This window comes from Dermacentor andersoni, chromosome 9 (genome assembly GCF_023375885.2).
Source record: "Dermacentor andersoni chromosome 9, qqDerAnde1_hic_scaffold, whole genome shotgun sequence".
Taxonomy (NCBI): Eukaryota; Metazoa; Arthropoda; class Arachnida; order Ixodida; family Ixodidae; genus Dermacentor; species Dermacentor andersoni.
Window position 1 is genome coordinate 107,787,482 of NC_092822.1, and position 14,540 is coordinate 107,802,021.

Below are 14,540 nucleotides of genomic sequence, written 5' to 3' on the forward strand. Positions count from 1 at the left end.
CTTCCGACAATTATCCTAGACCGATGATTTCGCAGCATCAAAAAAGGAAAAAAGAACAGTGGCTGCCATTCGGGAGGCCTCTGAATAGGCAGGAATCAATTACCGCTGGGTTTGTCTCATCATGACTAAACGTTCCTAAGATGACAAGTAATTTCCACCCGAGAAGCGGCCACTCTCTATCAAGAACACCGATAGCTCCGGCGCGGCAAGCTTCGCCGTGAAGTACAATGCGCATTGACAGCTTTAAATCGTTCTATTTTTGCTTCGTCGACGTCCTCTCTACGTCACCGCGGGAACTTAGAAAAGTTAAAGTCACTGCACAACATGGTGGCACTCCCGCCAACTAAACCCTGATATCCAGAAAGGCTGGTTACGATCGGTGAACCGAGACAGTCAGAGAGCATCAGATTAAACGGATATCCCGCGGACACAGTTAAACAGCTTCGCAAAGCCGTCGCCGACGATTTTACCCACCCAGGTCATAATTTTGACGAACTTAAACTGCATATCTTACAGTCAAATTTCACTTCTAAACGAGAAAGTTAGAAAGAAACGACAAACATAAGTTCAAGACATTGCAACCAAGAGGCATAAACATTTCAAAGGGGACTTTAGAATGTGTTCGCTATGGTAAACTTCAAGCCACAGGCAACAACGCTTAGTTTGGTTGCTTAGTACTGCTTGGACGGTCCAGGGTCTCCATCTGCGAAAGCGGGTGAGATATCTCCTACACCAGCCGACTTCTCCTTCGACGAATGTTCTTCCTCACCGTCGCACTCGTCGCGCCCATGCTTCACTGTGGCAACTGGGACACTGGGCGCAGGAGGCCCATCGTCTTCGTCATCGCTGGAACTGCTGCTATCGGAGTCGTCCAGCCATGCCCACTTTTTCAGCAGCTGCTCCAGCAAGACACGACGGTGAAGACTTACGGCCCTGTGACAAATATTTTATGCCACGAGAGAAGAGCGGTGACGTTAAGGCATTTGTCGATGCCCATGTTGGTACTTACTCTGTGCGGTCTCGAACAACATTATTGGCGGTGTCCAATCAACAGCGATGTCAGTGGCCAACTGAGTGCCTGCCAGAGCAAAGACAGGCGGCAGCTTCCATTCCTTAGCTTCCCTCTCCACTCTCGCTTCTCGAAAAGCGGCAATCGGGAAAGAGAGCGGTGTTCATATCAGTGACCTTGAAGCCAACTTCCGTCGCCATTTACTCTTCAATAAAAAGTATAACCAGAAATTTGAATTGGAAGCCATTTTATTATCAAGCAGAACATTTCCTCTTCTCGAATTCATACGTATTGTTACCCATCTTCAATAGCTACTTATGCATTATGGGAATCTTACACCTCCTGTGGTGCATGCTTAAGCATTCAGCTGTAAAACTTCCTTAAACATACATCTCTACTTCCTTAGTATGGAGCGTCTGTCAAATTGTTGAGGCGAAAAACCAAGAATCCATGATGACTGTACCTCCAAGCCTTTTGCTTTTCTTCGGAAATTTTTCCAAAAGGACAGTTTCCTCGTGTTCCTTACTTACACAGAAAAAATTACGTACCGCGAAATTCATTTCCTTCAGGCTACTACTTCTCCGACTATCTTTCTACCAAAACCCCTTTAAAAGTGATGCGCACAACTGCTGTCTTTCATGTTTTCAAGGAACGCGGCCTATGCCTGCCTGCCTGCCTAAATAACCGGCGAGGCCGATTTTTTCATAGCGTTTCTATTACGCCTCTTGTCGCCATGCAGAACTGATTGCCGATTGATATACCAAGGCATAAGGTCACAGCCACCAAGGAAGGAATGGTCTTTATTCCAGAGCCCACGCACTTAGTAGCATTTGCCGAGTCGCTGGCGGCGTTTCCGTCACCCTAGCGGTGCTTCTGTGCCGCTGTTGGTGCGATGACACTAGACTCTCCCCGCCGCACCCCAACCCACCCCCTTGTTTTAAGTTATAACCCCAGCGCTCGGGCTGCCGACGCTCTCGTGCCTTTCCGGAGAGGGATGGGCCTGGGTGATTAAGTTGTCCGTTCCTCCCTTAAGAAAATATGAGACGAGTTTCATATGAAAGTCTTATGAGTTTCGACATCACAGCCATTAGACTTTCTGATGAGTTTCTTCGGAATTTTCAGATGTATTCCTAATGTCATTCTAAAACATATTGGCCACCGTCTTTCTGTTCAATTCTCGATGACTGTTTTTCTTGTGAGCATGAAATGTGTTCCTAATGTGCGCTTCAAAGCAGTTTTCTGGTGACTTTCTCATGTCTTCCTAATGAATCTCTAATGAGCTTATACATTAGACTACTGGTGCTCATAGCACTGCCATAACAAAATTGGTCACCACGTGTTGTAACATTTTCTGATGTGTCCGAATGGCAGTCAGACCCTATTTAGAAATGTTACCTGTGCGTGACTGTCTTTAGTGCTTGATACATGCAGCCTGTATGCATGTATGTATGTCCAGCGAAGATGCAATACTTTTGAAAACATGTACATGTGCCCGTACATATGGTGCATGTTAGACATTACTCAACGAAAGAAATTCGGCAAAAGCATTTATTGGGCATATAAATGCTTCCTTACATGCAGGAGGAGGTTAAATGAAAGGAAAACACAGTAACAGTCTGGTTACGGATGTGATATTTTCCTTTCATTTATTCTCGCTACTTATCATTGAGGAGAGGCTGTTCTTGAGTGGGAGGATCGTCGTCTTGAAGTGAGTGCACGTGTACCCTGGATGGTAGAAAGGGCAGAAAATTAACAAAACTTGGCAATCAACCACAGAAATACACGCTGTATCACTTGCTGCAGAACGATCTGGAGATGTTATAGCTAGTTCTGCGAAAAATTTATGTCAGGTCGGTTCACACAAAGTTTTTCAGGAACCAATGTGTGGCCTATGGGTGCTGCAGTAACTACAGTAAGCAGAAATCGCTCTTGGCTGTGCCAACGTGCAACGTGGATAAGCTGTGGCGCGTGTACATGTTGTGAATTACTTCGGCTGTATCGGTTTCTACTTGACAAAGGACACCAGTCTGTGGACTGCTAGTGTGAATTGGAAAATCTTCTCACTGTCCGATTAAATGAGCATAGATAGAATGAGCATAGAAATGAGCATAGGAGTGCTCATGTACGGGCAATCCAACGCATCCTTGGGACATCCTAGAGCCAGTTGTTGTGGAATATTTCCATCAGCTACTGGCATAGTTCTCGTACATTTCAAGCCTACCGTCATACCTGTGTTGGCCGCCGGTATGATGGCATATATACCAATTAAGAAATACACCAAACCATGTCTGGCTTTTTTTATCGTTTACCCCCAAGCGCTGTTTCAGAGGGAGGGAAAAGTTGAACAGCAAATGCATAGAAGCATGGTAAACAAACTTGCATAAAAAGAATTTAATAATTAAGTATGGTGATAGCTATTCCATGTCATTAGATAGTATTCCTTTTTGTCATGCAATCATAATGAGAGTTGACTGACACACGTCCCATCTTTAGATATGGTATTTCTCACTGATGTGTTGTATCAATCGGTTGCCATAGGCGAACAAAACAACTGAACAATTTAAATCCAGTGCAGAGCTTGTCGTGTCCATGCATGGTCAAATGGGACGAGCACACTGGTCCTTTGAGTGAATTATGGTGCTCTCCTGGGAGCATGCTGAGGCACCGGCTAGTCTGCATGCCCGATATACAAAGGACCAAACATGCAAGTGATCGAAAGAATAGACTACACTACCCCTGACAGATACGAGACAAATTTTTGGTATCTTTAACTAAGCAAGCCTCCAATGCGTGGGTCCCTTTGTCAATTCACTTTTGGACTGCTATGCCCACATATTTCCAGCAAAAATAAAGTAGGCAGCATATGCACAACAGTTCACAACTGAATTGAGAAAGGCAAGGAGGCAAGCGAGGCGTCCTTGGTGAATGATAGCACCAAATTTATCCAGTACGTGCCAGAGGCAGTGTACTTTATTCCTTTCACATGTGGTCAAATGTGCATAGGGCAGACTGGCTGGTGCCTATATATGTACCTATGAGATCACCATATTTCACTACACAAACAAGTATGCTCGTCAGACTTGGCCACACATATCCGCAATGGGGCTCCAGGCCGGATTAGGATTGTTTATCTGTTTTCACCCATGGTTGAAAATCGGCAAGAGAAACCAATCAGGCACACCACATAAATAACAATAAGTGTGAGCCAGCCCCCATTACAAACGTATGAAGAAAGGCATCTTTTCTAGATTACAAGGGACATAAATTAGTCTGTGCCTATTTACTTACTTTTTTTTTTATCCAAACACCGTTTATCGCGTTATTATACCTTTGTATTACAACTTATGCCTTCGCTCTAAAATTAACTTGTGCACAACACAAGTCCACATCCAGTGCTATTTTTGTTAATCCTTCCATCAATATAAACAGTCAGTTGATAGCCGAGGTCATGTTGTATGGTCTCCTTTCCCTCGCTGCGTAAATCTTATCCTGAAAAGTTACATGAACTGACCGGCAAATTCAAATTGACACTACAAGTTTTGCCGAGTGGACATGTCTGGTTCTCAGAAATGCGCAAGAACAGTGATAGGTACCTGTTGGCACCCTGTAGGGTGTGCAAAGTAGCTGCGACATTGCTGCAGTACACACACTCACAACTACTACAATGCCTACTAGCATCAATAGGGGCAGCTTGCCAAGAATATGAAGAAAGTGAGAGAAAATACAGCAAGCTTACCAGAAAACACCTCACTACTTAAGTAACTGCAGCACAATGAATACTGGCCTTCCTATTTCATTTCAAGGAATTCGTGCTCATCAAATGTGTATTTGCCAGTGGCACTTATTCTGAGAGCAAGACAGAAATAATTGTAAATATCAATGTTAAACAATGGTATGCATACTGTGTGCTTAGACCTGTGACATATATGGCACACTACACTTCAAATTTTTACATGGACATAAAGTGCACATGTGTAGCATAAGCAGAATGGAAAAAATGAAAATATATGCTACAGCATAGGAAACAGTTCCAAACAAATAAAACCAAAATCAAAATAAAATATACTGTGTATTAAGCGAAAATAAAATTGACCTTGTAGCCAAGCGATTGATGCGAGAAAAATACTAAACGTCAGGACATGTGAGGTCTACTTTTTACTGAACAAGATAATGTGTGCATAATGTCTGCAAACACAAAGAAGCCGCAAGTGCAATGAAGTTGTATGAATATTTAGCCCATTTAGTAAGCTGCATTAAGTAGTATGTTGATAAACTTATCCACTAATGATACCGAGATCCTACTTTTGTGAACAAGTACACTTAATGCATACCTGACATGTCCATCCAGATTACAGATTACACGCCGTGCTGCTGAAGCCATGGCCACGGGTTATGTGGACACTGTAGTGGGTCACAGCTTCACCACTAAAAAGAGAATTATGTGTTAACTTATATCTGTGGCACAGTAAGACTGTCACATCGTGAACACATGCAAGGAGCATGTAAAACCAGTCACGAAAACAATGCCTGCCCTGGTGCAGGGTGGCAACAGAGCACAAAGTCGAAGTCACTGATGCATGTCACGATAACAGGGACCCCTTCAAGAAAGCAAACTTTAGTAGACGCACGTAGCAGCAGCAGCGCATTACATCAATGTTTGTTTACATAACAATTCTAGATTTTCTTTCATGACTTTAAGCAACTTTCCCCTGCAACGTTTAGTTACGTCAAAGTTATGGCAACACCCCTTGAAAACAAACCTGTTCCAGCAGCACGCTGTGATTGCTTAGATTTTTTTCCCTATATAATACTTCTCGTAAACCGAAAACCTTGAAAGCAGAGATTATTTACAACGTCGAATCATTTATACGCGAGGAAACACCATTGCAGTAAGAATCGGTCAAGAGGCAGATGAGCCGTTATCACGTCACTTCAGCAGAAAGGCGCGAGTTCACGCACAAGCGCGCCCGATCAACACGATTATTACCGAACGTAATCTTTCTCATCTGAAGAAAACGCTTATCAAGATTTTCAATTCCACATTATGGCAATAAATTTGCGCAACAAAGCTTTTACACCCAGCAAGCACCGGCATAGGCTTCACTGTTATTGTGGTAGTTCTCTTTCCTACGTTCGCAAGGCACTCTATGCCCACACGAGAAGCACGCACAACACGTGTGTAGTTAGCAAGCACGGTTACTCACCTTTTTAATGGTACAACGCGGTCGAAAAGCGCCCTCCAAGTTGCCGCTGCTGCGATGTTACTCCCAGCATACATGCCGGTGCACAGTGGACGAGCAGTGGCACGCTAACAATATGCAATTTTTCTTTGCGACGTCCACTGAACATTCTACGACAACCAGAGACAAAGGGAACGCACCCTGCGGGGCAGAGTTCTGACTGGTGTGGTTTAAGCCTGTTGCCAGCTTTGGGGGTCAATGTTGCCAGACTGCCTACCAAATTTGACGGGAAAAAACCCCGTCAAATGTAGCGAATGCAACACGCCGTTTTCGAAGCGCACAGATAAACTAGATCACACGAGCGCAGGCTCCCAGCTCCCGACAGTACCGGAAAGCTGCTGCATAACCCGCGCGCTTTCGAATCGCTTGCTTGTTGTGGGCCCTGTTCTCCGACGGTACGAAGCGCTTCCTTTCGCTGCACACGCTTTGGCTGGTCCGCGCGGGACGAGGCTTTCGCTGGATCTGAAACTGAAACGCGTTGCATAACGATATATCGCTGCGCGCTCTCGCTACAACGTTAGAAAAGGGTTGCATCGCCTTGATTTGCACAGGCAGTCTCCTGACGGTTACGCTGCTCGCAATAAAGACTTTTCTGGAACTGACACGCGTCGCATAACACTTGGGGCGCGATATATCGCTGCGCGCTCTCGCTACAACGTTAGAAAAGGGTTGGATCGCCTTGATTTGCAACAGGCAGTGTCCTGACGATTACGCTGCTCGCAATACACTGTTCGGAAGCGGAGACGCGTCGCATAACTCTTGGTGCACGATATATCGCTGCGCGCTCTCGCTACAACGTTAGAAAAGGGTTGGATCGCCTTGATTTGCTACAGGCGGTCTCCTGACGATTACGCTGCTCGCAATACACTGTTCGGAAGCGGAGACGCGTCGCATAACCCTTGGTGCACGATATATCGCTGCGCGCTCTCGCTACAACGTTAGAAAAGGGTTGCTCGCAATAAAGACTTTTCTGAAACTCACACGCGTCGCATAACACTTGGGGCGCGATATATCGCTGCGCGCTCTCGCTACAACGTTAGAAAAGGGTTGGATCGCCTTGATTTGCAACAGGCGGTCTCCTGACGATTACGCTGCTCGCAATACACTGTTCGGAAGCGGAGACGCGTCGCATAACTCTTGGTGCACGATATATCGCTGCGCGCTCTCGCTACAACGTTAGAAAAGGGTTGCTCGCAATAAAGACTTTTCTGAAACTCACACGCGTCGCATAACACTTGGGGCGCGATATATCGCTGCGCGCTCTCGCTACAACGTTAGAAAAGGGTTGGATCGCCTTGATTTGCAACAGGCAGTCTCCTGACGATTACGCTGCTCGCGCAGCGTAATCGTCAGGAGACTGCCTGTTGCAAATCAAGGCGATCCAACCCTTTTCTAACGTTGTAGCGAGAGCGCGCAGCGATATATCGTGCACCAAGAGTTATGCGACGCGTCTCCGCTTCCGAACAGTGTATTGCGAGCAGCGTAATCGTCAGGAGACTGCCTGTTGCAAATCAAGGCGATCCAACCCTTTTCTAACGTTGTAGCGAGAGCGCGCAGCGATATATCGCGCCCCAAGTGTTATGCGACGAGTGTCACTTCCAGAAAAGTCTTTATTGCGAGCAGCGTAACCGTCAGGAGACTGCCTGTGCAAATCAAGGCGATGCAACCCTTTTCTAACGTTGTAGCGAGAGCGCGCAGCGATATATCGTTATGCAACGCGTTTCAGTTTCAGATCCAGCGAAAGCCTCGTCCCGCGCGGACCAGCCAAAGCGTGTGCAGCGAAAGGAAGCGCTTCGTACCGTCGGAGAACAGGGCCCACAACAAGCAAGCGATTCGAAAGCGCGCGGGTTATGCAGCAGCTTTCCGGTACTGTCGGGAGCTGGGAGCCTGCGCTCGTGTGATCTAGTTTATCTGTGCGCTTCGAAAACGGCGTGTTGCATTCGCTACATTTGACGGTGTTTTTTCCCGTCAAATTTGGTAGGCAGTCTGGCAACATTGACCCGCAAAGCTGGCAACAGGCTTAAACCAGACCAGTCAGAACTCTGCCCCCTGCGGCACAAACATCGTTGGTCCACATTTGACTGGCGCGCCACTCATACGGCGAGTTTGCAGCGAGACACAAGCTGTCTGTGGCACTTATGCGCACGCGAACTAAGTCACATTACATTACAGCAAACACAAAACACAGGATTAAACAAGCACATCCTTGCAGCTCGCAAGCCCGGCCGATTAGTAGAGCGACAGCACAGAGAAAGGAATACACGAGCGGACACTCCCATAGAGCCCAGCGGCCGAATTGACTGCAGCGCACCAAGCCGTGGATGTTAACACCTGAAGCACACTTCCGGTTTCAGTTTTGTGCGCGCGTGTTTTGAATACTAGCTGGTGCGCGTCACGCCGGCTCCGCTTTTTTTTTTTTTTGCTTTCGCAGCAAATATTTATTTATATATTCATTTTTTATTTATTAAATATTCATTTGCAAATCATCTTATTAAGTAAAATTGATTCCAAACGATCTTCACAAGCCTCCATTGTATATTTGCCACGTGCAATTTCATAAAGACGCAAGACACCTTGTGAAATGAGGAATTAACGTTTATTTTGTTCTTTGTAAATTCTCGTCGCGGGCTTTTTGTGCATTCATCCAGCGTTGTGGCACCAGGTAAGTAACAGTAGTTTCCGCAGGAAGCTCCACCAGACGACGTGAGCTGAAAAAATTACAAGCGTTATTTTGGTATTAACATATGTAAGAATGATGCCTGTAGAGGCGAAGCGTGCGAAAGTGGTGAGTGGGCGGCATTACAAACAAAAGCAGTTCGTATTTACACACACGGCGTAGAAAACACGCGACTCATCCCAAGCAATACCGTACATACCACAAACACATTCTAATTCCAAGCATTCCCCTCTTCCCAATACTTATCTCCTGCACTTTAATAGCACCAATGCGCGGGCAACGGCGCGTTTCGCGAACTTGGCTACAACCGACGCGACAGTACGTTACGAATACAAAGAGCTGGCCACAACACAGGCTCTCACCCAGAGCATGCTGGACGCTCGCAGAATTCCTTCTCCTCCCACTCAAGACAAAATGCGTGGGTGCCGTTCAGAAGACAGAATTTTCGAGTTACTAGTTCCTGGCGTTTCAGCTCCGTGGCTTATCTCTTGTGCGTTCTGCAGGCGCAAGCAACGCACTCCCGTGTTTTCACTCTTGACGATTGCTCGTCGCGTTTTCGACAAGCGTGGGTACCGAAAGAAGGCTTAAATTGTTGCGGGGACATTAAAATTGCCACAACCTTGTCGCAGTAAGATTCAGTACGCGCCAAACTAACTGTCACCACGGCAGAGATGCTTTTCGCTGCTTCACAACAGGCGCGGCGAGCGGGCCTGATAACAAAGGTATCGAAAATAATTTTCAACAATGTTGGGCGTCAGAGAAAGAAAAGCGCCATGAACTTGTCAGTGCAATAAAGCGCGAAACCGCGCACCACGGCCGACCTTATTTTCGCTAACCGAGTCGCAGCGCCAGGCGCGCCCACTGCGCTCGAAAGTAGCCCAAAAAGTAATGAAATTAGTTTCAATAATTTTGGCAGTCAGAGAAAGCGCCAAAACTGGTCGCAGTAAAATTCAGTACACGCGTAACTGCGTCACAGCACCCTGTGCGACTAGCGTGCCCAAAAACTACCGATATTAGTTAAAATAATATTGGGGCTTATAGGAAGCGTCGCAAGCATCTCCCAGTACGATTCTTTAATTCAAATTAACTGCTCCACGACGCCCACGCTGTTTTTCGTTAACTGCGACGTTAACTGTGCCGGGCAGTAAGCCTAATGGCTTGAAGTGCGTCGCAGACTGTCGAACAAAGTTTCTCACCTTGCCGTAGTCCAATAGTGCAGTGCTGCCATGTCGAAGTTCCGAATGAACGCAATAACTCGCCGGAAGGCCACCAAACCAGGCTAAATCCCAAAATAGAAAAAGAGGCAGACGGGTACCCGAACACTCCAACGCTCTGATGCGCGCCTGGTCTCTGTCGCTTCGGCGGTGTGTCTGACGAATGACGCAAACATCTGGCTCGTCATTCGCCGGTTTGCCTGTCGCTAGACAACGTAAGCAAGCCGCAAAGTTTAATTTAATTTATACGCAGATATTTTTAATTTTTCTGGGAAAGAATAAAAAAAATAAAACAATTTCTGTTAATCTCATTTCACATTCTTCTTTTTTTCGATGCTCGCGGCCCCAATTCGTAGATGTTAATACTATAGACGAGGCAACCTAAAGTTTGCCCGCGTGGCACCAGCGCCGAATGCTCCCCTAGCGGACCGATGGATGTTTCGAGGGTCGTCGCTGCGCTGGCGCGCGCCCGTGTTCTGTACGGAGGGAGCGCTCGTGCGCGTGGTTTTTGCGATGCCGAATGCGACCTCATCAGCCAGGAAAGGTGGCACGTAATACTGATGTGTTGTCGATTGCCACAGCAGCTTCGAAAACACGAAAGGTCCTACGCAGCCCGTGAAGTTCTACAGATTTCCTGGGAAGTGGTACGAGGACAGACGACAAGCATGGATAACTGCAGTGCGCGGCCGAGTCAAGTAAGTCTCATACTTTCGCATTCGCGTGTAACATCTTGAAAGCGGAATAGTCATATGCCTGCTTTTAGTGCACGGCCGTTTGTTTAGTCGTGTCGCGTTGTTGAATTGTGGTGGCATCCGCCGTTTGTTAGCGGTAAATGCATGCGTGTTGCGCCGCTAAGCTCTACGACGCGTGCTCGATTCCCAGCCACTGCGGCCACATTTCGAAAGGGGCAAAATGCAAGAACACCCTTGTTACCGCGTACTTTGATTTTTGTGCACGTTAAAGAACCCCCAGATGTTAAAATTATTCCTGAGACTCCCCAATACAGCGGGCCTCATAATGGTTTCTTGGTTTTGGCATGGTTTTGGCACTTAGAATCCCCGAATTTATTTGATTGCACTGTGGCTTCCCTCGCGATCGGCATGGACCAGCTCAAGAGAATTATTTCCCTTTTCCAAACGCTGCAACTTAAATTACTAGTTGTGCAGGTAACGATAGGGGCCGCGCGCTACATTGGTGTGGTAGCAGACCGTATTTAATGCAAGCCGCGGTCGTGGCGTGCGTCGGGAAGCGGCAGATCGGAAATCAGCCGCTCGAGACGTGCGCGTTATGTTTGTTGTTTGCCCGTGCTTTCTAAGTATCTAAGTGTGCAAGTATCATAACTTGTAGTGGTACCACTCTTGTAGAGTAATATATGCACACAATCACAGGAACGTTACCTTTTCAAACATATAATTGGGAGTAATTTAATCCCCACAACAAATAGGCACACATACTGTTTCATTTATATGCGATGCAGATGGAAGCGGCGCCAAACAGACCAATGGCAATCACAACAGTCTTCTCAGCAGTCAGCACCACCGGGACATGTGCTTTCGTACTGCAGCGACGCAGCTCTTGAGCAGCAGCAAGACACGTGTGAAACAGACTCCAGAACATGCCTTTGTGAAGTGACGGAACCGTCAAGAAGCAGCCCAATAGATCTGCAGTCATCGAACAGTATGACAACAGAAGTTCCTGCTGCCAGTGTGACTTATGTTGTAATTGAAATAAAAGTGGCTAAATTTCTGAACATGGTGCGTACTTCTAACTCGACGTCGTCTACGATCTTGTCTGACAACTGTGACACGCACTTGCCTTTCACTCTCACATCACCGTCCACAATTTGTTCAACGCCGTACACGTTCGGAAGCAAACGCTCCCCTATCGTGAGGTTGGCGCCACGAAAAAAAGCTGTCGGCGTCGGCAACCTTCTTGAAACCGCACGGCAATTATTGCATCGCTGTTGAGCAAGCAGGCGATCTGCCGCCGTCGAAAACGGAGCGCCGTGAGAACGAGCAGCGAAGAAAAGCGCGGACGGCACGACGTAAACGAAGCGGAGACTACGCCACGACGCGACCGCGCTGCTTGGCGTTTCCACATTGGGGCCATAGAATAAAGAACAAACTTAGAGAAGGGAAACTGTACCTTCCGCCGTGGTTCGAAAATAAGCAGCGGCAGCGCATGGAACTTACTTTGGGGGACGCCAGATGACGTTGCTCAAACCGGAAGCGGAAGTGCACAGTTTTTTTTTTAGAGCAAAATTCAATATGGCCGTTTTTTGCCGGTCGCGTGCGCTGGTACGCGCCGTGCTTGCCCTGCAGGCTATGCGGCATGCCTCAATGCCTTCGCTGCCGCGTAGGTGGTGCGTTCTAATTGCCAAGAGCCTCTACTGACGCCCATACAAACAAGCCACAAGTGAGTGAACAGAACGCGCGACTTTATTGGCAGAAGACAAGCAGTGTACATTCTCGTGCAATAGCAGAAATAAAGTTGGCATGTCGAGATACGCTGGAATCATTGACGCGAGCTCGTAAACGGCTCACCGTCGTCGTCGCACGTGGTGGTCAGGTTAACGAGCAACAACCAGCAGCGGAAACATATTGGACAGAGTGTGCCACTTGTTTGCAGCGACAGTCGCCGTTAAAAATGCCCAAATTGCATTGCGAAGCAATCGGGATACGCAGGCATCTGCTACCGCAGCCTACACAGCGACATGGGCTACCCCAGATTTTAGCCATTCACTCCTTTCCAACCTGCACGTTTCTTTTCTTTCGGGGGCCGCTAATGTGTGGCTCACACTTGCTGTCTCACATTGTCTCACTATGGACAAGTCGCTTTCGTGGGCATCGCCTCCATCAGTTACTTTTGCGGGCCTTTCCAACCATCTGGCTATCAACTTCATACGCATCGGACTATGTAAGCACGTATGCTGGTCTCCGTTCATGCCTAATCGCGGCCGAGAAAGGCCAGAGGCACAATATGCCCATTGCTGCAGCAGGAAAGCGCGAACGGGGAGCACGAATCACGGTGCGTGAAAATTGGGAGTCTATGTCGCTGTGCAGGCTGCAGGAGCGAATGCTTACTTCGAGAGACTGCTTCCCAGTGCAACCGACCAGGCCGCAATATTCTAAAAACATAACACTGCGACCATAACCAAGTGACATAACAGCAAAATTAAACAGCAATCAGTCACCGCATGAGGTTCAGACAATACATTATACATTGGCGACGAACCATATGGCAACAGTGAGCATTCACATACACGGGTCTCTTAGGGTACATTGAGCTGCCTACCTACAGGCGTAGTGCCTGCCTTCGTCGCACGTGGTGGTCTACTAACGAGCAACAACCAGCAGCAGAAACAGATTGGACAGAGTGTCCCACCTGTTTGCGGCGACAGTCGCTGTTAAAGATGAGCAACTTGCAGTGCAAAGCAATCAAGTGACGCAGGCATCTGCTGCCGCAGCCTACACAGCGACATGGACTACCCATCATTTTAGCATTGACTCCTTTCCAGCCTGCATGTTTCTTTTCTTTTGGAGGCCGCTAATGTGTGGCTCACACTTGGTGTCCCACATTGTCTCAATATGGACAAGTCGCTTTCGTGGGCATCACCTTCATCAGCCACTTTTACGGGCCTTTCCACCCAACTTCATACACATCCGACCATGTAAGCACTTATGCTGGTCTCCGTTCATGCCTAATCGCGGCCGAGAAAGGCCAGAGGCACAATTTGCCCATGGCTGCAGCAGGAAAGGGTGAACGGGGAACACGAATCACGGTGTGCGTAAATTGGGAGTCTAGGTCGCTGTGCAGACTGCAGGATCAAATGCTTACTACGAGAGGCTGCTTCCCAGTGCAACCGACCAGGCCGCAATATTCGAAAAACATAAAATTGCGACCGTAACCAAGTGGCATAACAGCAAGATTAAACAGCAATCAGTCACCGCATGAGGTTCAGACAATACATTATACATTGGCTACGAACCATCTTACGGCATAATGCTTGCCTTTGTCACATGTGGTGGTCTGGTAACGAGCGACAACCTGCGGTACAAACAGATTGGACAGAGTCTCGCACCTGTTTGAACCAACAGTTGCCGTTGAAGATGAGCAACTTCCATTGCGAAGCAATCAGGTGACGCAGGCATCTGCTGCCGCAACCAACACAGCGACATGGACTACCCGGCATTTTAGCGTTAACTCCTTTCCAACGTGCACATTTATTTTCTTTTGGGGGCTGCTATGTGTGGCTCACACTTTGTCGCAATGTGGACAAGTCGCTTTTGTGGGCATCACCTTCGGCAGCCATTCTTGCGGGCCTTTCCACCCATACGGCTATCAACTTCATACACTTCGAACCATGTGAGCACATATGCTGGTCTCCGTTTTGAGCAAAT

General features: G+C 47.4%; 1 long non-coding RNA gene across 1 annotated transcript; it reads left to right on the forward strand.

The window, feature by feature from the left end:
* Positions 1 to 10,599: 10,599 nt before the first annotated feature.
* LOC140213249 (uncharacterized) lies at positions 10,600 to 11,890 on the forward strand. The gene is made up of 2 exons (XR_011890201.1): positions 10,600 to 10,835; positions 11,618 to 11,890. It is a non-coding gene; the product is annotated as an uncharacterized lncRNA (long non-coding RNA).
* The last annotated feature ends 2,650 nt before the right edge of the window (positions 11,891 to 14,540 follow it).